The sequence below is a fragment of the Vombatus ursinus genome, unplaced genomic scaffold, assembly GCF_900497805.2.
Source record: "Vombatus ursinus unplaced genomic scaffold, bare-nosed wombat genome assembly UNPS02010284.1, whole genome shotgun sequence".
NCBI classification, from domain to species: Eukaryota; Metazoa; Chordata; class Mammalia; order Diprotodontia; family Vombatidae; genus Vombatus; species Vombatus ursinus.
Window position 1 is genome coordinate 12,257,439 of NW_020950062.1, and position 22,689 is coordinate 12,280,127.

General features: G+C 33.9%; 1 pseudogene; it reads right to left on the reverse strand.

Moving 5' to 3' along the window:
- Positions 1–549: 549 nt before the first annotated feature.
- LOC114037204 overlaps positions 550–22,689 on the reverse strand; it is a 103,376-nt pseudogene continuing 81,236 nt past the window's right edge.

The window sequence follows — 22,689 nt, forward strand, 5'->3', positions numbered from 1 at the left end:
TATGCTTCAGTGGAAGAAAAAAAAGCAGGGGTAACAATCCTGATCTCAGACAAAGCAAAAGCAATAACAAATCTAATTAAAAGAGATAAGGAAGAAAACCACATCTTGCTTAAAGGTATCATAGACAATAAAGTAATAACAATAGTAAGTTTTTGTATCTCTTTTAGCTATTAGCTGACTTTCTTTTCATAATTTTCTTGATTTTTCTTGGATTGCTTTTATTTTATTTTCCTAATTTTCCCTCAACTACTCTGATTTTTATAGTCCTTTATAAGTTCTTCTTATAAACTCTGGGTTTGTGACCAGTTGATATTTTTCTTTAAAATAGGAGTGACTTTTTTAACTTTACTACCTTCTTCTGAAAATGAACCCAGATCTTCCTTATCCCCGTGGTAGCAATTTATGGTCAGATTCTTTCTCCTTTGCTTACTCATTTTTTAGTGGCTTATAATCGTAGTCAGTTTTTAACCTTGAGGTGTGCTTTTTTTTGGGGGGGGGGAATGGGAGATGCCTCAGGTCTCATGTTTTTTGTACTGTTTTTTCTAAGCACTATCTGGGAACCTGACCTTGGGCACTCCTCTCTACCCCGGGGCCACAGCTAGGGCCCTCAGCCATGCTGTCACTGCAAATTCTCTTGCTCTCTGTGGTCCCTTCTGTAACTACAAACTTCAGCCCACTCTTTTTCCCTGAAACCAAAACCAGGGACTCTCCTGCAAGTGCCCATAGTGAGCAAGGCCCGCATTCCTCTTCCACCACACTCACCAGATATGAGTTCATTCTTCTTTGCCCACAGCCATAGACCAGGTATGAATCTGGTCAGCACAACTGGGCCTGGCATCTCACTACAATGGAGAGTCTTTCAGTCTTTCACTGCTCAGCTATTCAACCCTCATATTATACCTGAGGTGAAAGTTCCTGAAGCCTAGACTGCATCCTGACCAGCAGTTTGTTGATTCAGTGGAATTTGCCTGGATGTGTTTGTATTATTTCTGATGCTATAGGTTCACTTTAAGGCAATATTTTGTCTTGTTTGTGGGGGAAATTTGGAGAGCCTATTCCATCATCTTCCCAGAATTTTACTGAACAGTTTAAATACTACACTGAGCACTATATAGATTATATATTTGGTTTCTTTCTTCCCAGTGCCCAGCCCAGGTAACAGAAAATAATAGAGAACTCAGGACATTGTAGAAAATTATAATAATGAATACTCATTTTAAAGCTCCTTTTGAACTAAGTAAAATGTTCCATGGGCACAAAGCTTTCCTCCATTGAGAGTCTTCATGCTATTACTCCCTGTCCTCAGGTCATTTCTGGATCCTGTGTTCCATGAGTATTCTGGGATATTAAGAAGTTCTGAACAGATCTGATCTGCTTTGGCACACATCAGAGGTCTCTGCTCCCTTACTGTTATAAATTTGCATGGTACAGTTAAAATATTGTTGGATTAGAGTCAGAGGACATGCAATCAATTCCTGATTCTGCTGCTCCTTCAGCTTAGACAACTCCCTCAACCACTAGAGCTCAGTTTCCTTACCTGAAAAATGGGGATTTTGGACTAAATATCCTCCAAGGTCAATAATAGCTTTAAATCCTGTGACCACATGACTTTCATTGAAGCTGAGTAAAATGAGAATATTAGTATTCAAAAATTGTGCTTTATTGTTAATTGAAATGTTATTTTTTAAATTCCTGAATGGTATACTCACAAACAAAATAATAAGTAAGGGATACAGAGTTTCAATCCACTTCACTATGTGACTAATATTTCTTTTAAAATTAAGGTGGGATCCAATTTTATTCCATTAAATACATAATAATGCTATATTGATGACCTTCTAAGAAAATAAAGTTCAGGAAGTGCTGTTCATGAAGAAAGGTAGATGAAGATTTGAAGAGCTGAAGAACCCATTCCATGTGTCTTAGATTCAAATTACAGTCTTGACTTCTGGCATTCTTTTTTTCTCAATGGCAGGGCAAAAAGTCATTGACAATATCCTTGTTCTTTAATATGCTTTCTGTTCTGTATTTCTATCTATTTTGTTGAAAAGAATGCAAATATAAGTAAAATATGGTCCCATAATTGTTTAGCACAAAAGGGCTTGTTTAGATCTATCCATTCTAATCATGCTATTTATTGAAGTCAGACTGCATTATGCTAATTGCCAATAGTTTAATTTTATTATAAAGGCACAAGACTTTAAAGATGGAAGAGAGCTTAGGGAAGATTTGTTTCAAACTATAATTATAAGAAAAATAAGAGCTAGAGAGTTTGTGACTGATATAAGGTCACACAGCTAATTAAAGTATTTGGGTTTATCTTAATGTTCTAGATGTCACATATCAATAATAATATAATGTTAATAATATATCTTTGTTTACAGTCCTATATTTTGCAAAGTGTGTTTTTAATGCACAATCTCATTTGATATACTACCAATGACTCTGTTCAGAATTAGACTTAAATTCTCTTTGGTAGGATTTTTTAAAAAATTCCAATTAGAAACACTGACACTAAGCTAGTATTACATTAGAAATTGTATGATGTTATCTATTATTTCCATGTAAAAAGAGTTGAGATTTCTGTAATGTTATGATTATACTGTTATGAGAGAATATGCTCTGCCCTGAGGTTATGACACACACATGTATTTATTTTCATCTAAGGCATATGTTCATCCTGTCATCATGCTTATTCAGTTACAGCTGAAAATAAAGTGATAGAACACTGCCTACCTATTCTGGGTCTAAGATATCATGGTAGAGTATATCATATTCATTTGATTTAAGATCTTTGAGAGATATACTGTCTTGACTATGCAAAATTATAACTATGTACCCACCTAATGGACTTTATATTCAAAATTCACTGTTCCAGCTGTTATACAGGCATACATGTGACTGAGACCTAAATAATAAAGCAAGAAGTTTGTTTTCTTCTAAAATGTAGACCAAAAATGGTATGGAAAGTAAGCCAAAAATCATAATTCATTTGCTTTGGCTCATTTCAGAACAAATGAGTCTCTCAGAAGATGTGGAATATATAACTAGATTCATTGGGGAAAAAGAACAAAAGGACTTTCACTGGGAGGGGCATGGTGTTTCAAATTATTTTTCATATTGATGTTTGTAGCTTTGGAAGAAAAAAACAAACAGATTATTTATAGTGAATGGCCAGCTGCATAGACACAGTCAAAAAAATTGTTTTCCTCAACCAATATTTATGATATTAAAATGACAGATCAACAGAATATCTTCTTCAAAAGGTTTAATTTGATTTATCTTACAAGATTGTAAGCCTCTAGGAGCAGAAATGGAATCATACTCATTTTGTTTACATCCTTGCTAACATCTAACACCATGCTATATACTTAAGAAGAGTTCAAAGGTATATTGAATAGGTGAATTAATTGTATTGAAGGTCTATCATATCCAAGGAACTTTGCAAAGTTCAAGTATGATGCGGTCGCTGTTTTCAAAGAGATGATAATATAGGAGTTTAATAAAATGAATAAATGATAAAAAAACAATATGTGAGTCATAAAACTCAGAAAAAAATCTATCAGGATTCAAAATAAGAAAAGTCTTATACAAAACTTGGAGATCAGAATGGGCAGAGATAGATTTTTAAGAAATCAATGTTGTAGACAAAGGCATATTTAGTAAATATGCAAATGATAGAAACCTAAAAGAAATAGCAAACAAATATGAGAGTGAAAGGATCTAAAATAAAAGCTGAACAATTCAGAATTTTGGAGGAAATCTAGTAAGATTAAATTTAAAAGAATAAATGTAAAGTCTATATTAGGATTCCAAAAAACAATTTCACAATTACATGCAAGATGAGGGAAGCACAATTAAAGATTAGTTCATCAGAGGGAAAAATAGTAGTCCAAAAGTTTAATGGGATCTAAAGTTAAATTAAGAAAGGGATAGTATCCAGGACTAAGAAAGTCATTGTCCCACTGTACTCTAATCATGACTAAACCACATTGGTGAATTGTGTCCACTTCTTAGCATGATATTTTAAGAATGATCCTGATGAGATGGAGAATATTTAAAAAAGAATAATAGGCATGGCAAAGGATCTCAAATCCATGCCATATGAAAGCCCAATGATGAAACTGGAAATTTTTCCAGGAACCAAGATGGTGGAGTAGCAATAAATTGCTGTTACTCTCCCATATTGACTGGTAAAAAAAATAGTACCCAAAGAAAAATCCTGAAACCTCAGAGTCAGCAGAAAGATAGAGTGGAGTAGTTTTTTAGCCCAAGAAACTTGGAGGATCAGCAAGAAAGATCCATTTCTCTTGGATAAAAAGAGAACACATTCAAGGACAGGAAGCATACCGGCAAGCCAGCAACAAGCTCCACCTCTGCAAACTAGCAGGTGATCCTGAGAACCATTGCAATGCAGCAGGTAAATGCCAATACCAGGACCCCCCAGGTGCTTTTTTAGTATAGACAGGGGGACTGGCAGACTCCAGATCAGAGAAACACCATGTGTGCTGGTACAGACATCCTCCAGCAGTAGACATTCCCATGCTTCAACACAGCTCCAGATGGGCAGGCATCCTCCAGTGGTCAGACCTCCATATGCTTTAGTGTAGCCCTGGAAAAACAGAGAAAAAAAAAACCCATCTGGCCTCAGCACACACCAGACACCACCACTAGTCCTGCAATTCAGCACAGGTAAGTTGTGAGGACCCCATAGCCTCCAGATGCCAGCACCTGAGGCCCCAGCACACAAAGCCAGTGACCAGACCCCTAGCACCTAGCACAAGGAATTTGGAACCATACCATCTGGGCTCTGGCAGGAAAACTCAACTTCAAAAGCCAGGAAATAGGAAAACATCATGAACAAAAAGCAAAAACAAACACTGACCATAGACTCTTTCTATGGGGACAGGGAAGATCAAAACACAAATTTGGAAGAGGACAATTTTGTCAATATGCCTACATCTGAAAGCTCAAAGAGGAATATGAACTGTTCTAAAAAGCCTTGTTGGAAGAGTTCAAGAAGGTTTTTAAAAGTTAAGTAAGAGATGTAGAAGAAAAATCAGGAAAAGAAATGAGAGGTATGCAAGAGACAGTCAATATCTTGGAAAAGGAAGAACAAAAATTGACTTCAGAAAAGAATTCCTTAAATATACAAATTGCCAAATTGGGGTGGGGCACTGAAGAAAACAACTCCTTAAAAAGTAAAATTGGTCAAATGGAAAAGGAGGTACCAAAAACTCACTTAAGAGAACTCTTTAAAAAGTAGAATTGGCCAAATGGAAAAGGAGGTACAAAAGCTAACTGCAAAAAAAAAAAAATGCTAATTGAAGAAAACAATTTGATAAAAATTAGAATTGGGTAAGAGAAAGCTAATGATTCTATGTGACATCAAGCATCAGTCAAACATAACCAAAAGAATGAAATATAAAAGAAAATGTAAAATACCTCATTGGAAAAACAATTGACCAGGAAAATAGATCAAGGAAAGATAATTTAAGAATCCTTGGTCTACTTGAAAGCCATGATTTAAAAAAAAAAAGAGCCTGGACAGCATCTTTCAAAAAATTATCAAGGAAAACTACCCTGATATCCTAGCACCAAAGGACAAAATAATCATTGAAAGAATATACTTATCACCTCCTGAAAGATACCCCAAAATGAAAACTCAAAGAAATATTGTAGCCAAATTCCAGAATCATCAGATCAAGGAGAAAATACTGCAAACAGAAAGAAACAATTCACATATCATGGAACCACAGTCAGGATTATGCATGACCTAGAGTTTCTACATTAAAGGGTCAGAGGGCTTGGAATATGATGTTCTGGGAGGCAAAGGAACTTGGATTGCAGCCAAGAATCAACTACCCAGCAAGACTGAGCATAATCTTTCAAGGGAGGAAATAGACATTAAATGAAATAAAGGACTTCCAAACTTTCCTGATGAAAAAGCCAGAGCTAAACAGAAAATTGTATCTTCGAACATAATCCAACAATGAACTCCCTAAATAATAATCTCCAGGACAGATGGATTTAGAAGTGAATTCTACCAAATATTTAAAGAATAATTAATTCCAAAAACTATTTGGAAAAATAGGCAAACAAAGAGTCCTATGAAATTATTTTTATGATACAAAAATGGTGCTCATACCTAAACTGGGAAGAGCCAACACAGAGAAAGAAAAGTATAGATCAATTTCTCTCATGAATATGGATGCAAAATTTTAAACATTATATATATGTGTATATTAACAGAGAGATTATAGCAACTTATCACAAATATAATACACTATGACCAGGTGGGTTTTATTCCAGGAATACAGGGCTGACTCAATATTAGGGAAACTATCCTTATAATTGACCATATCAATAACAAAATTAACAGAAATCATATGATTATCTCAATACATACAGAAAAGGTTTTGACAAAATACAACACCCATTCCTTTTAAAAGAGCTAGAGAGCAAAGGAATCAATGCAGTTTTCCTTAAAATAATGAACAGCATCTATCTAAGACCATCAGTGAGGATTATATGTAATGGGCATAAGCTAGAAGAATTTCCAATAAGATCAGGGATGAAACAAGGATCTCCATTATCATCAGTGTTATTCAATATTGTGCTAGAAATGTTATCCTTAACTCTAAGAGAAGAAAAAGAAATTGAAAGAATTAGAATGGGCAATGAAGCAAAAAAACCATCACTCTTTGCACATGATATGATGATATACTTAGAGAATCTTAAAGAATCAAGAAAAAAAACTACTTGAAATAATTGACAACTTTAACAAATTTGCAGGATATGAAATAAACCCACATAAATCGTTGGCATTTCTATATTTTACCAACAAAGCCCCAGAACAAGAAATAGAAAAAGAAATTCCATTTAAAGCAATTATAGAGAAGATAAAATATTTAGAAGTCTACCTGCCAAGACAAACCCAGGAACTATATGAACAAAGTTACAAAACACTTTTCACCCAAATAAAGTCATATCTAAATAATTGGGAAAATATCAGTTGCTTATGGGTAGGCCAAGGTAATGTAATATAATAAAAATGACAATTCAACCGAAATGAATTTACTTATTTAGTGCCATACCAATCAAACTACCAAAAATGATTTTATAAAGTTATAAAAATATTAACAGGTAACAGAGAAAAGAAAGAGCAACTTGTCTTCTATTTTATTTCTATGTTCTCCTGCAAGCTAATTAATCATGCAGAAAAGAAATGTGGAGGACATATGATAGAGAGGCAATTATAGTCAAATCACAACCACTTAAAATTTCACTCTCTATGTTCTGTACTCTATCTTCTACTCCTACTAAATCTGTTCTCATTCTGACTTCTCTGTGGTCTTAACTTTGTCCTGTTTTCTTACCCAGCCTGAATCTTGTTGTCAGACACCCAAGGATGCACTCAACTTTGCCCTAAATCTCTCTTTAACTTTTTTCTTTTTTCACCCATCTTTACATTAAGCAATAATGATTGAGACCCATTACCTACATTCTTTGGTTCTGCTTCTGACGGAAAAAAATTTACTAAATTTTGCTGAATCCATCACAAACTAATTAACTTTATTTAATTTCAGCTAATCTCTTAAGCATCAGTCCTTTTATCCATATAGAATTTCCATTTTTCTTCTAATGCCTCATCAAATCATGGAGCTGACATAGCTTCCAGAACATTGTAGTGGAAGAGCACAAGCATTAGCAGATCTCACCACAATGGAAAGGTCTATGGGAGAATTATGCTTCTGGCAGTGGACTGTCATCTGAAAAAGAGCCCATTGAAATATGAATGTGATTACTCAGGAAAAGTTATCCACTTGGCCACAACAAACAATGAAAAAATTTACTTGGGTATAGTAGTCAAAAGACTACTATCTCAACTGATGCAAATTAGGTTGATATTTTGCATCAGTTGAGATAGTAGTGTTTTCAATGAAATCAAAGATTTTTTCAAGTTCATGAATTGTATCAAAATTAGCTAATCATATTTTTGTTTCAAAAACTTGAAAGCTATTCAGAATCTATCATTTATATTTCCCCTTGTTTCCAATTTAGGCCCTGCTCTAAATTTTATGTTCTGATTTACTCTAGCTCAACTTGATTGAGTTGGTTCTCTGAAAGCTTTCAAAGTTTCTTCATTCTTTACTTTTTCTTCTTTAATATGCTTGTCCACACTAACTGATCTGGCACCTTAATAATTACTTGGCTAACACATATGGCTAGTGGGTTTTCTGACTATTTGTGTTTTGGTATTGAAGACTTTCAACCTCTGGTTTTCATTGTTTTGCTGACATAAATGTCCTTCAGGCCCCCAATCAACCGCTGATGCTCTCTCATGGTCCCAATAAGACTTGTAGTTTCACACTGATCATTTCTTTTCTATCTTGTGGAACCACTACTTATTTTTTTATTTTTTGGTAAGGCAATTGGGGTTAAGTGACTTCCCCAAGGTCACACAACTAGTACGTGTCAAATGTTTGGTCTGAGGCCGGATTTGAACTCAGGTCCTCCTGATTTCAGGGCCAGTGCTCTATCCACTGAACCACCTAGCTGCCCCTGAACCACTACTTATTAGGCATGTACTATGTGTCAAGCATTGTACTGATATCAGGGATTATGTAGAAAAAAATGAAATGGTTCTCACCTTCAAGGAGCTGACATTCTAATTGCGGAGAACATGCACATAAATTGAATATATAGGACATATACAAAGCTGACATGTGATAAGAAGAAGAAAATTAGAAGAGAAAGTTAGAAACTGGAGGGAACAATAAAGGCATCTGGTGGTAGGTAGTATTTGAATTGCATCTCAATGGAAAACAGAGATTCCAAGAAGCAGCAAAAAGGAGTGAGGGAATTCCAAGAATGGAAGAAAAACAGTATGAAAGGAGGGAGACAAGAGTTGTAGTGTAACAAATAAGGGGAAAAAACAAATAGGCAAGTATTGCTGAACAGTTCAGTAAATGGAGGGGAATATTATGTAAAGAGACTAGAAAGGTCAGAAAGGACCACATTGGGAAGAGATTTAAATCAGAAGAGAGCATTATCACAAACCACAATCAGGAGAAGAGGGTGATCAACAGTTTCAGTCTGGCCCAGGAACAGTAGTCACAAATGATGGGAACAATTACTGTGAAGAAGAGGCCCACCTTCCTAATAACTACCAAAACCAACTACTGACCAATTATTTTCAATGGTCAGGTAGGACCAATGGCCTTGGGTGTTGCAATACCCCCAAGACCACTCACTAGTCTTGCTTCTAGGCTTGCCCCTACAGCCATTTTCTTTGGAATTAAAGCCCTGGAGATTGCTTTCCTGATAGATATCCCTGGCCAAGATTGCTATTTCATGAGGCACGAAAATCCCTCACCAAAAGTCTTTAATGGTTAGGTATGATATATATTAGAGATTAAGAAATGGGAATATGTAATATAATACATATATATAGTATATAATATATATATATAATATACATATACATGTATTCACACACATATACACACACCCATATATCAATAAATATATAGTGTATGTATATTTGTGCATATGTATATGTGTGTATGTTTATCCAAAGCCTTTAGTTATGTTAATTAAATTTTCTTTGTTTTAAAAAATCTTTTAGTGAATTTTTTTGTGGGATTTCTATTTTAGTGTTCAATTAGGGTTTTAACATTTTGTTTTAAAAATTCATTGATTTCTTATTTCTCTCCTTTATGGATGAAAGTGTCACATTCATCACAGTTTAAAGTTGACTGTGGATCTTTAAAAGGTCCAAGCAACTATGAAGTTCAACTCCAGGCATATCCTACAAAGTCGTATCAATTGTGTCAAAAGATGTAACAATTTTTAATAATTTTACTATAATTTCTCTTATTTGTACAAATATATTTTAAATACAAATAATTATAAATAGATATTTTATTTTGAATTTTTTATTTTATTACCTCTATTTTCTTTGTATTAAGACTTTTAAATAATACACAATTCACATCTTAGCATTTCAATGCATTTAAAAATTCTAATCCTTCCACTCCTGATAGTTTATTTTGTTCAAGAAAAGCAAAAGTGATTCATTTGAGCATTTGTCTCTAGTTTCTCACCCTTTAGCCTTTGAAAAATCTGTGAATTTTCTCATTATTTAACCAGAAAAGACACCACTCCATCTGGTGTAGCCACCCAAAATTTATCAACAAGCCTTTACAGAACAATTCATATTTTAAGAATATTCCTAGATAACTCAGACCTAGTTCCATGAATCCAACACAATTGACTTAGCCTTTTGCAATTCAAGGTAGAGAAATTAGAAGAAAGAAGGATGTGAAAGATACATATGTATGTGTAATGACAGTCTTTCTAGTGAACTAATATTTGGGAATAGGGTAAAACACAGAAGAAGCTCTTATGATAGAAGAATAGAATGGGGAATGTCTTGGCCCTTGGGACATATACTGTTGCCTGAAAGGCTTTAAAAACAGTAGTTTGGGGGCCCTTCAGTCCCTTTTCCATGATTTCTGATAAGTGAAATTTTTAAAAAATGATTATCTCAATGTAGCCTTGCTTCTCCTCAAATTTGAGGCAATTTTCTGTGGGGACAACCACTTGCTGTACATGGAGGAGAGATACAAAGACCCTGAATGGCTTAGAGAATAACAAGAAGGAACCTGCATACTTGCATTAAGGGAATTGCTTTGTTTGATGGCAGAGACCTCTAAAAGAGAAAGACTGGAGATTCATGCGAAGATAACAGCTCCAGTGAGACAGTTGAGAGATAGACGTGGATTGGTGGAATTGAAACTTCAGAGCTGTCCTCATAATTTTTCATGCCCTCATTAGCTTGAAAATCTATTCTTCTAAAAGTGGGTATTCCCTGTGGGAGACTATTCCTTCTCTTCTGATTTGAGCTGCATATCTTACTTGTTCTGAGCTAAAAACCTCTTTTGGTTTTGTGTATTCTTTGTTATATAACTCTGTTAGGAGCTACCAAGGAAATGATTTTTGTTTTGAAACCTTCAGTATCATAGAGCTACATTAGAGATATTTGAGGAGCGGAAGACATATCAAGAGATTTAAAGAGAAATTGTAAAGGCAGAAAAGAATATGAAACATTATCATTATTTCATTTATGTACTTTGTACTTGTTTTAAAAGGCTAAGTTGCTGCTTTTCCATTATTTTATAGCTGAATTCATAATGAATAGTATACATCAAACTTGAAAACAATTTAATTTTATGTTACAAATAACCATTCTCAAAAAATCAGAAAGAATATACTGGACCAAATGCTTGATGAAACAAGCCATGAAAAGATGGATAATAGAAAGATGTTTTAAGAGCAAATATCATTAAATGATTTTGAAACAATATTTTAAAGAAATATTAATAACATACTATATACCACAAAAAGCTAAAAATTGATATGTAAAATGAATTTAACATGTCCCATGATTAAAAAATAAGAGATTCACTTCAACTCCTTTTGATAATTATAAAAAGAATAACTCTTTAGCTAAATAAATGACACATAGGGCAGCTAGGTGGCACAGTGGATAGAATAATAGTCCTGGAGTCAGGAGGACCTGAGTTCAAATCTGGCCTCAGACACGTAACACTTACTAGCTGTGTGACCTTGGGCAAGTCACTTAACCCCATTGCTTAGCCAATAAATAAATAAATAAATAAATGAATGAATACATAAATAAATGATACACTTATGGAAATTAACATGCAACATTTCAAATATTAATAAATAAAATCAATGCAGTTAGGATTAAAAAGATAAAATATTGAATGGGATATTTTGCATCAAATACCTATGATAATGTTATTATTTCCAAGATTTGAAAGGGTTTAATACAAATATGCTAAACCCAAAACTATTTCTCAGTAAATACTTGGACACAGGATGTAAATAAATAGTTCTTAAAAGAATTGCAAATTCTTAGCAACCTTATATAAGATCGCTTATAATCAACAATAACAAGGGATATACAAATGAAATTCCCTCTGAGTTTTCATCTCAGGTCCTACAAATTAAAAGAAAATAAACACCCTAATTATAAAAACTAATTTGGAAACTAGTTAAAATGTCCATTACTTCACTTTTTTTTTTTTTGCAGAGGTCTGGAACAATGGTTGTAAAATAATGCACAGAATATCAGATACAGATATGTTGGTTGATTTGATCAAACTGCTTTTCTCCCCTCTTTTTCCTCTTTATTACCATGTAGGGGAGGAGCAAAAAGTTAAATTGAAAAAGGAAGATGTTATAAAAATAAAAACCATCAATTCTGTACCCATGTATCAAAAATAGTTATCAGGACCAAGTTAGATGTATTCCAGAAATAATATAGAGAAATATTTAGTACAGAATAGCATACAACATGTGAGTATATTAATAGACACCTTAAAAACCCTTTGAAAATAGGGTATTTTAATAGAAAAACTAAAACTAAAAATAACATAAGCAAAGAATTTATTTTATCAAAGGTTCATATCTAAAAACAGATTCAGCCTCTTTTGAAATGCAAAATCAATGAAAGCTTTGCCAATAATTACAGAGGTAAAATATTTTCTCTCCTTTTGTTGATATAATACAAGATAAGACATATAAACTAAGGGAATAAACATCAGGAAAAAAGAAGCAAAATTATCCTGCAGATACTATGATAATTTACTTAGAAAATTCTAGTATTTATAGAAGAAACTAATTTAGAAGATTACACTAAATTAATGGGATTTTTAAAAGTTATCCACAGAAATCATCAGTTTTTATGTGAAAAATTAAAAATGGACCTGGAGAAAAGAATATAAAATCAAATTACATTTGAATCATCTACAAAATTATATTTAAAAAGCTAAGAGTTAACCTATCAAAACACATCACAGACATATAATTTTGACTATGAGGCATTTTTGCAGAAATACAAAAAAGAATTAATAATTATGAATATGTCAAATTTTTAATAGTTATAATACATTCTTGCAATAATGATAATACTACCTAAATTAAAATATACTGATTTAGAATTATACCTTACAAGGAATTACTTTATTGAACTATTTAACATAAGCAAATAAATTTGGAAGAATAAGAAGCCTAAAAACACAAGGGAAATAATGTAAAAAATTAGGGTTTATCATTAGATCTCACAATACCTTAGAAAACAGTAATCATTAAATCTATCTGATCAAAAAGTAGAAAAACTCTATCAATAGAATAGTATGCAAGCAAGAACCTGAACTAAATAAACATAATGAAATAGTGTTCAGTAAACCCTCAAACAAAAACTATTGAATAGGAACTGAAAGAGATGTTGATTGGTCAGCTGGGAGGAAACAATTTCTAGTTATGCATGCCAATTTATTAAATTGTTACTACTCCTTCATGCAGTAATCCCATTATTGGATGTACATATCAAAAACGTCAAAGAAAAGGGACTACACATTCTAAAGTATTACTAGCAGCATTTTCTTATGACAATAACAGTTGCTTAGGGGAAAAACAACAACACAGGCATACTTACCAATTGGGTAATGGTTGAACTAATTATAATGTATAAATATAGTGAAATATCATTCCAGTAAGAAATGACATATTATGAGGCAGCTAGGTTGCACAGTGGATAGAGCTCTGGCCTTGGTGTCAGCAAGATATGAGTTCAAATCTGACCTCAGATGCTTGACATTTACTAGCTGTGTGACTCTGGGCAAGTCACTTAACCCCAATTGCCTCACCAAAAAAAAAAAAAAAAAAAAGAAAAGAAATGACATATAAGGGGAACTAAATTCGGTTCAAATGCAATGAGCACTATTGGTTACGGTAAAAAAGAAGATGAAATACATCACCATTTCAGAGTATGTTTTGGGCAGATTACTTCTATTGAAAGTTGTATAGTTGGAAATATGCTACTCTGTTTGATTTTTTTTTATTTATAAGCAAGATTTCTATGTCTATGAATATATAAAAAACACTGTTCTATAAGAAACAAAACATATCAATATAAGGAAGGAAATAAAGACCTTCAGGGGAGAAAGTTTGACTTTTTCTGAAGCCTTTTATATTCAGTTTTTTTCTAATTATTTTCTCCCCTGACCAGATTGTATTATTCAGTAAAGTGCTGCTTCATTTCTTAAATGTATCTTATTTGTCATAATCCAGTCATTCCTTCTTAATTTGTGACACTGTTTCATGCCTACTTTGAACTCTTTAAGTGATTTACTCAACATGCTGAGCTTTCCTCTAGGCCTCTTTGTTATTTGAGTACCTAGGGGTAGACAATCAATAATAACAGAGGAAATAATCCAAGCTATATGATTCATTAGCAAAATAGGCATCATAAGGAGTTAATGGACTGCTTAGGCTGTCCTGAATATAGAGCAATACAGATTTTTATATATTAAAAACTATGAATCAATTAAGACCAATTAATTAAAAGGAAACAGTTAACCAGGGTACAAAATTAGGTAATCTGACTTCTAATTGGAGGAGAGATTAGGGACTTTCTAAGTTGGGAGGGGGAGAGTGAAGAGGTGAAATTCCATGAAATGAGAAATAAAGGTGTCTCATTTTCCCTATGTCTGTATTCAATCAAAAGAATATAGAAACAATAACTGATTTGCTAATTTTCAGATAACACACATAAGTTGTTTCAGATATATAATTGTGAAAAATTGTTATACATCAATCTTCTAATGTGATTGGGTTTCTGGTCAGCATAACCTAGATCTTTAGTTGAGGGCCTCTAAAAACCAGGTTGATGTGGCCTAGCTTTCCAGCCACACATAGCAAGGTTCAAACAATGGAATAAGGTTTTCTTACGAGACAGAAATTGGACTAGACCCAAAAATAAATAGAAAGGGAACTGAACTAGATCCAGAATTGCATCACAAGATGGAGTTACTATGATTCAATCAATTCCTATGACTAGCAGACCCAAGGACCTGACTTAGGGTTTATAACAAAACCCAACTCCATACTCAGCTCTTCCTTCCTGGTAGAGACTCTAGCTCCATGCTGCAGAAGACTACTCCATGACAGCCCAGACCATCACAGCCTTTCAGGGGCAAAAGAATGCTGGAGTTGGGACTTGGGAGGAATGGGGAATTGACAGACACATAGCAGTTTGGTAGACAAACTAGAGTACCATAATTGAAAAGTTCTGAACTGCCAGAGCCAGGGCAGAAAAAAACTGTAGTATCAGCACTCCAAAGCTCCAAATAGCTATTGCTGGGACAGAGAAGTAGGAGAAAGAGACAAGACACAAGGATAACACACAGTGTGTATGAGGGTGTGGGACTGTGCAAAATACCACTAAGCCTGAGGAAAAGAGTTCAACATCTAACCAGGGGCAGCTTTACCCACCCAAAAGTCACTTCAGATAGAGCACTAGACTGGTGAACTGTGGATTGCCTTATATGAGAGGATGTTGAGATACTTTTAAACACAGCCACTAAAGAAACCATCAAGAGAAAGGAGAAAGTGAAAAAGTGAAAATAAAGGTCTTGGTGTACCTGCATTAGGTCACCCAAATCTTGGTCAAAGAGACATCAATTTCCATATTACATGTCTTGCCAAAAAGGAGATTCAACATTTTCCCAAAACTGTCTGAGCAACCACAATAAGCAGGAATACACCCATTACTACAAACTTAGAATTTCTTTTATTGTCTGATTAGATCTCAACCTAGGTAAATCTTTAAGACAGATTTCCCACACTGGGTGGTGTCTGGATAAGGAAGAAGAAACAGAGAAAAACCCTGCTCCTAATATAATAATTAGTTATTAAATACAAGAGAGAAATATTCATTTCTCACAAAGAAGAAATATATTTGGCAAATTGGGAGTTAAAAGGGGGGGTGTATATAACCAGATAATAGCAGCAGAGAAAAAGAACTAATAAGGGGGCAGAGCCAAGATGGTGGAGTAAAAGCAGTAACCTGCTTGAGCTTTCCCCCAAACCCCTCCCAATACCTGTAAAAAGTGGCTCTAAACAAATTCTAGAGTAGCAGAACTCACAAAAAGACAGAGTGAAACAAATTTCCAGCCCAAGACAACCTGGATGGTTGATGAGGAAGGTATATTGCACCGGGTGGGGAGAGGAATGCAATTTGGCATGGACATGTAGGCAAACCAGGCCTCAGCAAACATGGAGCAGGCCTCAGAGGACTGAATCGTGGGCAGCTGTGGCAGATTCCAGACTTCTCAACCCATGAACATCAAAGAAAACTTGGAAGGCCAGTAGGAAAAGTTTGTGTCTGTGGTGAGAGAGAAGCCCCAATCCCCAAGCACAGCCCTGGGGTGGCCGCTGTTTCTGGAGCTTCTGGCCCACAGACTGAGGGGGAATCGAGGGGCTGATCAGAGGGGGATTGCAGGGATCTCCTTGCTGGTATAGGATTCTCTTGCTTTGCCCATGCTTGGATCTGGGTCACAGTTCTGGGTGGTGGTCCTAGGGCAAGGAGGAGCATTGGCATGGTGGAGCTTGTAGTGGTGGTGGAGAGGAAATCCTCCTAACAGTTCCAAGGCAGAAAAGAGTGCCTGTGGTCACTCATAGACCAGAGCACAGGCCAGGAAAGGAGTAAACACCTCACCCTTGATCATACCACCTGAGAAGAACTGAAAATTTGTGGTCCCTAGATGTATCTCTGAAAATAGTTGCACAAAAATCCCCAAAGCTAGGGACAATACATTCTCTGCACTGGAAGCAGATCCCTACCTTAACAAAGAGTTTAAAAGTCAAATAATTGGCTAGGATCATGAGCAAACAGTGCAAAAATAAGTCAGACCATAGAATTTTTCTTTGGTGACAGAGAAGATCAAAACACATAACCAGAAGAAGACAACAAAGTCAAAGATCCTACATCCAAAGCCTCCAAGAAAATTTGAATCAGTCCCAGGCCATGGAAGAGCCCAAAAAAGGATTTTCAGAAGTGAGTAACAGAGGTAGAGGAAAAACTGTGAAGAGAAATGAAAGTGATGCAAGAAAAGCATGAAAAACAAGTCAACAGCTTGCTAAAGGAGAATCAAAAAGATACTGAAGAAAATAACACCTTAAAAAATAGACTAGGGGGCAGCTAGGTGGAGCAGTGAATAGACCACCAGCCCTGAAGTCAGGAGGACCTGAGTTCAAATCCGGCCTCAGACCAAACACTTGACACTTACTAGCTGTGTTTCCCACAAACCCCTCCAAATACCCATAAAAAGTGGTTCTAAACAAATTCTAGAGTAGCAGAACTCACAAAAAGACAGAGTGAAACAAATTTCCAGCCCAAGACAACCTGGATGGTTGATCAGGAAGGTGTATTGCAGGGCAAGTCATTTAACCCCGATTGCCTAAAAACAAACAAACAAAAAAAAAAAATAGACTAACCTAAATGACAAAAGAGGACCAAAAAGTGAATGAGGAGAAGAATGCCCTAAAAAGCTAAATTGGCCAAATAGAAAAAGAAGTCCAAAAGCTCACTGAAAAAAATACTTCCTTAAAAACTAAAATGGAGCAAATGGAAGCTAATGACTTTATGAGAAATGAAGAAATTGTAAAACAAAACCAAAAGCATGAAAAAAGAAGACAATGTGAAATATCTCATTGGAAAAGAGAACTGACCTGGAAAATGGATCCAGGAGAGAGAATTTAAAAATTATTGGACTACCTGAAAGCCATGGGAAAAAAAAAAAGCCTAGACATCATCTTTCAAGAAATTATCAAGGAAAACTGCCCTGGTATTCTAGAACCAGAGGGTAAAATAGAAATGGAAAGAATCCACCGATCACCTCCTGAAAGAGATCATATATATACATATATATGTATATATAAAACAAAATAGTAACAGGAAAGTTTTTCAAAATCCTCCCTTACAAATTTGGATTAGTCTAACAGAAAGTTAAAGAAAAGGGAACATATAGAACTGAAAAGATTTTTGATACATATTTTTCATCATTACATAGAATGTTTTCAAATATTGACCATGTACTAGGGCACAGCAGTATTGCAAAAACTATAAAGAAAGGCAGAGAGTTAATATATCATTTACAGACCACAACAAAACAATAAAGACAATTATCAGTTTGAGGACCACAGAAAAGATACAAAACCAAGTGGATTATCAACAATGAAATATTAAGTAGTCAAAGAACAAATGAAAGAAAACATAACAATGTAAAATTATAATTATGAAAAATACACCAAATTTTCTAGGATGCAGCTAATACCATCTCCAGAGTTAAATTTATCTTCCTACAAAGATAGAAAATTAACAGGGGCAGCTAGTTGGTGCAGTGGATGGAGCACCAGCCCTGGGGTCAGGAGGACCTGAGTTTAAATCTGGCCTCAGACCAAACACTTGACACTTACTAGCTGTGTGACCCTGGGCAAGTCACTTAATCCCACTTAATCTTAAAAAAAAAGAAAATAGAGAGGATTAAGAAAACAAATATTCATTTAAAAATTTAGAAGACTTATAAATAAATCAACTGAAAATAAGAATGAAAGACCAGATATTCAAATTAGAAGAGAAATAGATAAACTAGAAACCAAAAATTAGAAACAATAAATAGTAGCAAACGATCTTTGTGAAGACTAGTAAGATTGATGATTCCTTAGTTAATTTGGTTAAAAAGAAAAGAGAAAAAATTAAATCAGCAAAAGAAGCAAATGAGGAAGGTGAAATTACAACAAAACCAGAAGAAAAAATAACACAAATGTAAAATTATAAGTTGACAAAACTGAAAACTCAAAGGAAGTAGAGTATACTTTTAAATAGTATAACAAAACCCAAACTATTAGAAGACTAGATAGAAAATTTGACTATCCCAGTCTAAAAAAAGGAAATAGATCTATCTTTAAAGAAACACAGAAAAAAAATATTCCTGGTCCTGCTGGATTCACTGGATAATTCTGTAAAAATTTTAAAGAGCAATTAGTACTTATACTTCACAAATTATTCTCAAAATTTAAGAATGAAAGAACCTTATCAAAATGCTTTTGTGAGGTAAATATAGTTTTAGTACCTAAAACAGGGAAACATAAAGCATGAAGAAATACTAATAGATCAATATCATTAATGAATATGGATTGAAAATTTTAAATGAAACCCTGTCAAACAAATTCATATATCTAAGAAATCATTCATTATGTTTTTGTTGTTCAGTCATTTTCATTTGTGTCCAATTCCTCATGACTCAGTTTGGGGTTTCCTTCATAAAGATACTGGAGTGGTTTGCCATTTCCTTCTCCAGCTCATTTTACAGATGAGGGAACTGAAGGAAACAGGGTTAGTGACTTGCCCAGGGTCACACAACTAGTAAATCTCTGAGACCAGATTTGGACTCATGAAGATGAGTCTTACTGACTTCAAGGCCAGTTTTCTATCCACTGTGCCACTTAAGTGCCCATTAATTAATTATGAACAAGTGATATTTATACCAAGGGTACATGGATAGATCAACTTTAGGAAAACATCCAACATAAAACATTCAAAACCACATTATCATCTCAATAAATGTAGAGATCAACCTTTGACAGAGTACAATTTTTTATGCCAAAATCTTACAAAGTGTAGGAATAGATGGACTTTTTTAATACCATAAAAACCACCTCTTTTAAACCAAAAGCAAGCATCACATGCAATAGTCATTCATTACAACATTTTCCAATTTAAAAAAATATGGAAGTGAAGAAAAGATTCCTTCTCCCTCTACTATTATTTGATGTGGTTCTAGAGATGCTAGCAATAGCAATGAAAAGAAAAAAATTAGGAATAAAATAATTATAGAAGAGACACCTATTTGCTAATGATATGATGGTATATTTGGAAAACATTAGTCTACCAGCTAAGATACTTATTGAGATAATTACTAGGTTCAGTAAAGTTGTAGGCTGCAAAATAAACACTCAGAAATCAATAATATTTTTTACAAAAATGAAATTCATGAAGCAAAAATAGAAAGGAATATACCTCTACAAATAATATTTTTTATTTTATTATTGTTGTTTAGTAGTTCAGTCATGTCCAACTTTTCATCACCCATTGGACCTATCTTAGCACTCTAGGCCCTTCTGTTCTCTTCTATCTCTTGAAGTCTGTCCAAATTCACATTCATTGTTTCCATTACACTATCCCTCTATCTCATTCACTGTCATCACCGTTTAATTTTGCCTTCAACCTTCCCCAGCATCAGGATATTTTCTATTGAGTCCTGCCTTTTCATTCTGTAGCTAAAGTATTTATGCTTCAGGTTCAGTATTTGACCTTTCAGTGAATAGTCTGAATTAATTTCTCTAAGTATTGACAGATTTGCTCTTCTTTGGCCAAGGGACTCTCAAAAGTATTGATATTTCTACTGGGAAAAAAAAACATATCTTTGATTATGCAGACTTTAATTAGCATGGTGATGTCTCTGTTTTTAATATGCTGTCCAGATTTGCCATAACTTTCCTTCCAAGGAGCAAACATCTTTTAATTTCATAGCCACAGTCACCATCTATAATGATCTTTGAGCCCAAGAAAATAAAATATGACAATTTCTGTTTCATCTTCCTCTATTTGCCAGGAAGTGATGAGATCAGTTTCCAAGGTCTTAGTATAACTACAAAATTTAAAAACAACAACAATTGGGGATCAATGTACTAAAACACAAAATGATGTATAGATTCAATTACAAAATATTTCTTAAATATATCTTAAATAGCTATGTGGATATTCATTTTTCAGAGCTGTTTGCTCCAAAGTAATAAAAATGACAATAATATCAAAACTTATTTCCCCTTTTAGTGCTATACCAATCAAATTACCAAAGCAACATTTTATAGAACTAGATAAAATAATATCAAAATTCATTTAGAGAAATAATATATCCAGAATATTAAGGAAAATGGTCAAAAGAAGTAAGGATGAAGGGGGAGTAGCATTTCTGGACCTCAAACTATTGTAATGCAGCAATCATAAATACCATCTGTAATTGTTTTAAAAATACAGATATACTTCAATATAAAAAGTCTAGACAAAGGAGTATCAGAAAAACAACAACAACAACTCCATAACCCAGTATTTGAAACAGTGGAAAACAAATTACCTAAGGAAAAAGCTCCTTATTTGATTAAAAACTGCTTGGAGACCTGGAAATCAGTCAGAATGAAATTAGACCAACAATTTACACCATATTCAACAATATAATCTAAATAGATACAAGACCTTGATAGTGAGATCATAATATAAAAAAAGAAAAGAAACAGATCATATACCTCTCAAATCTGTGAGTAGGAGATATATTCTTAACCAAATGAGAAAGAGGGAGCAATTACAAGTTAAAATGAATAAATATGATTATAACAAGTGAAAAAGCTTCTGTGTAGACAGAATTAAAACACATAAAATAAGAAGAGAAATTGTTGAATGGTAAAAAAAAACAACCTATGTCAAATTTTTCTAATAAGTTTCTAATAAGTTCTAATAAGTTTCTAATAAATCTAAGATATATAAACAATTAATAAACAAAAAAAAACAATAGTCATTCCTCATTATATATATGGTCAAATGATAGAAACAAACAGTTCTGAAAAGAATAACTGCAAAATATTCACAACTTTATGAAAGAATGCTGCAAAATCACTAACAATAAGAAAAATGAAAACTAAAACAATCCTGAGGTTACACCTCATACACTGCAAATTGGCAAAGATAACAAAAAATGACAATATTAAATGTTGGAGGGGTTGTGGAATAATAGCCACACTAAACACATTGTTGGTGAAGTTGTGAAATGATGTGAGAATTTTGAAAAACAATATGGAATTATGCAAATCAAGTGAATAAAATATCCATACCCTTTGAACCAGAGACTCTGTTATTGGCATCATTCCCCAAGGAAGACATTGATGAGAATAAAGTCCCCATACACACAAAAAGATAGTAGCACTTTTTTGTAATCTCAAAGAATTGGAAACAAAATAGATGTCCATCAATTGGAGAATGGCTAAACAAATTATGATACAGGAATGTCATAGAATATTGCTGTGCTGTGCTGTGCTGTGGTGTAAGAAATTATGTGAGTGGCTACTATAAAGAAGCATGAAAAGGTTTTTATGAACTGATACAGTGAATTAAGCAAGGACTATACACACAGAATAACAACGACAATGTAAATGTAAATGACAACAACAACTTAAAAACTGAATAAAAATTAAAAGATCTACCATGATTCATATGAAGAAATATGAGAAGATACCTTCAATCCAGCCCTTCATTAATATGGGACATCCAAAAGTGTTACCCATTGCACATATTTAGAACTTTTTAAATGTATTAACCAGTTACGCTGATTTTTTTCCCTCTCCTGAAAGTATACCATTTGCTGCATGGGATGGCTCTATGGGAGAAAAGGGGAGGAATACTTGGAATAATTATGTTGATATAAAAAACAGAAGACAACAATAACAACATTTGAATAACTATTTTCATTTCATGTGTTATCATTACTAAGATGCAATCATTGAGGGAATTGTCCTTAAAATATTACAATTATACAAAATAAAGTGACTATTACTAAGAATAAATGTTTAAATTATAAATTACTTTGTTTCACCAAAGAAACACACACATTTGTGTGTGTGTGTGCATGTGTGTTGTGTAGTTCTCCTTTGTTCTTGAAGAGGACCAAAAAGACATCACTGTGTTAGAGTCGAGATAGA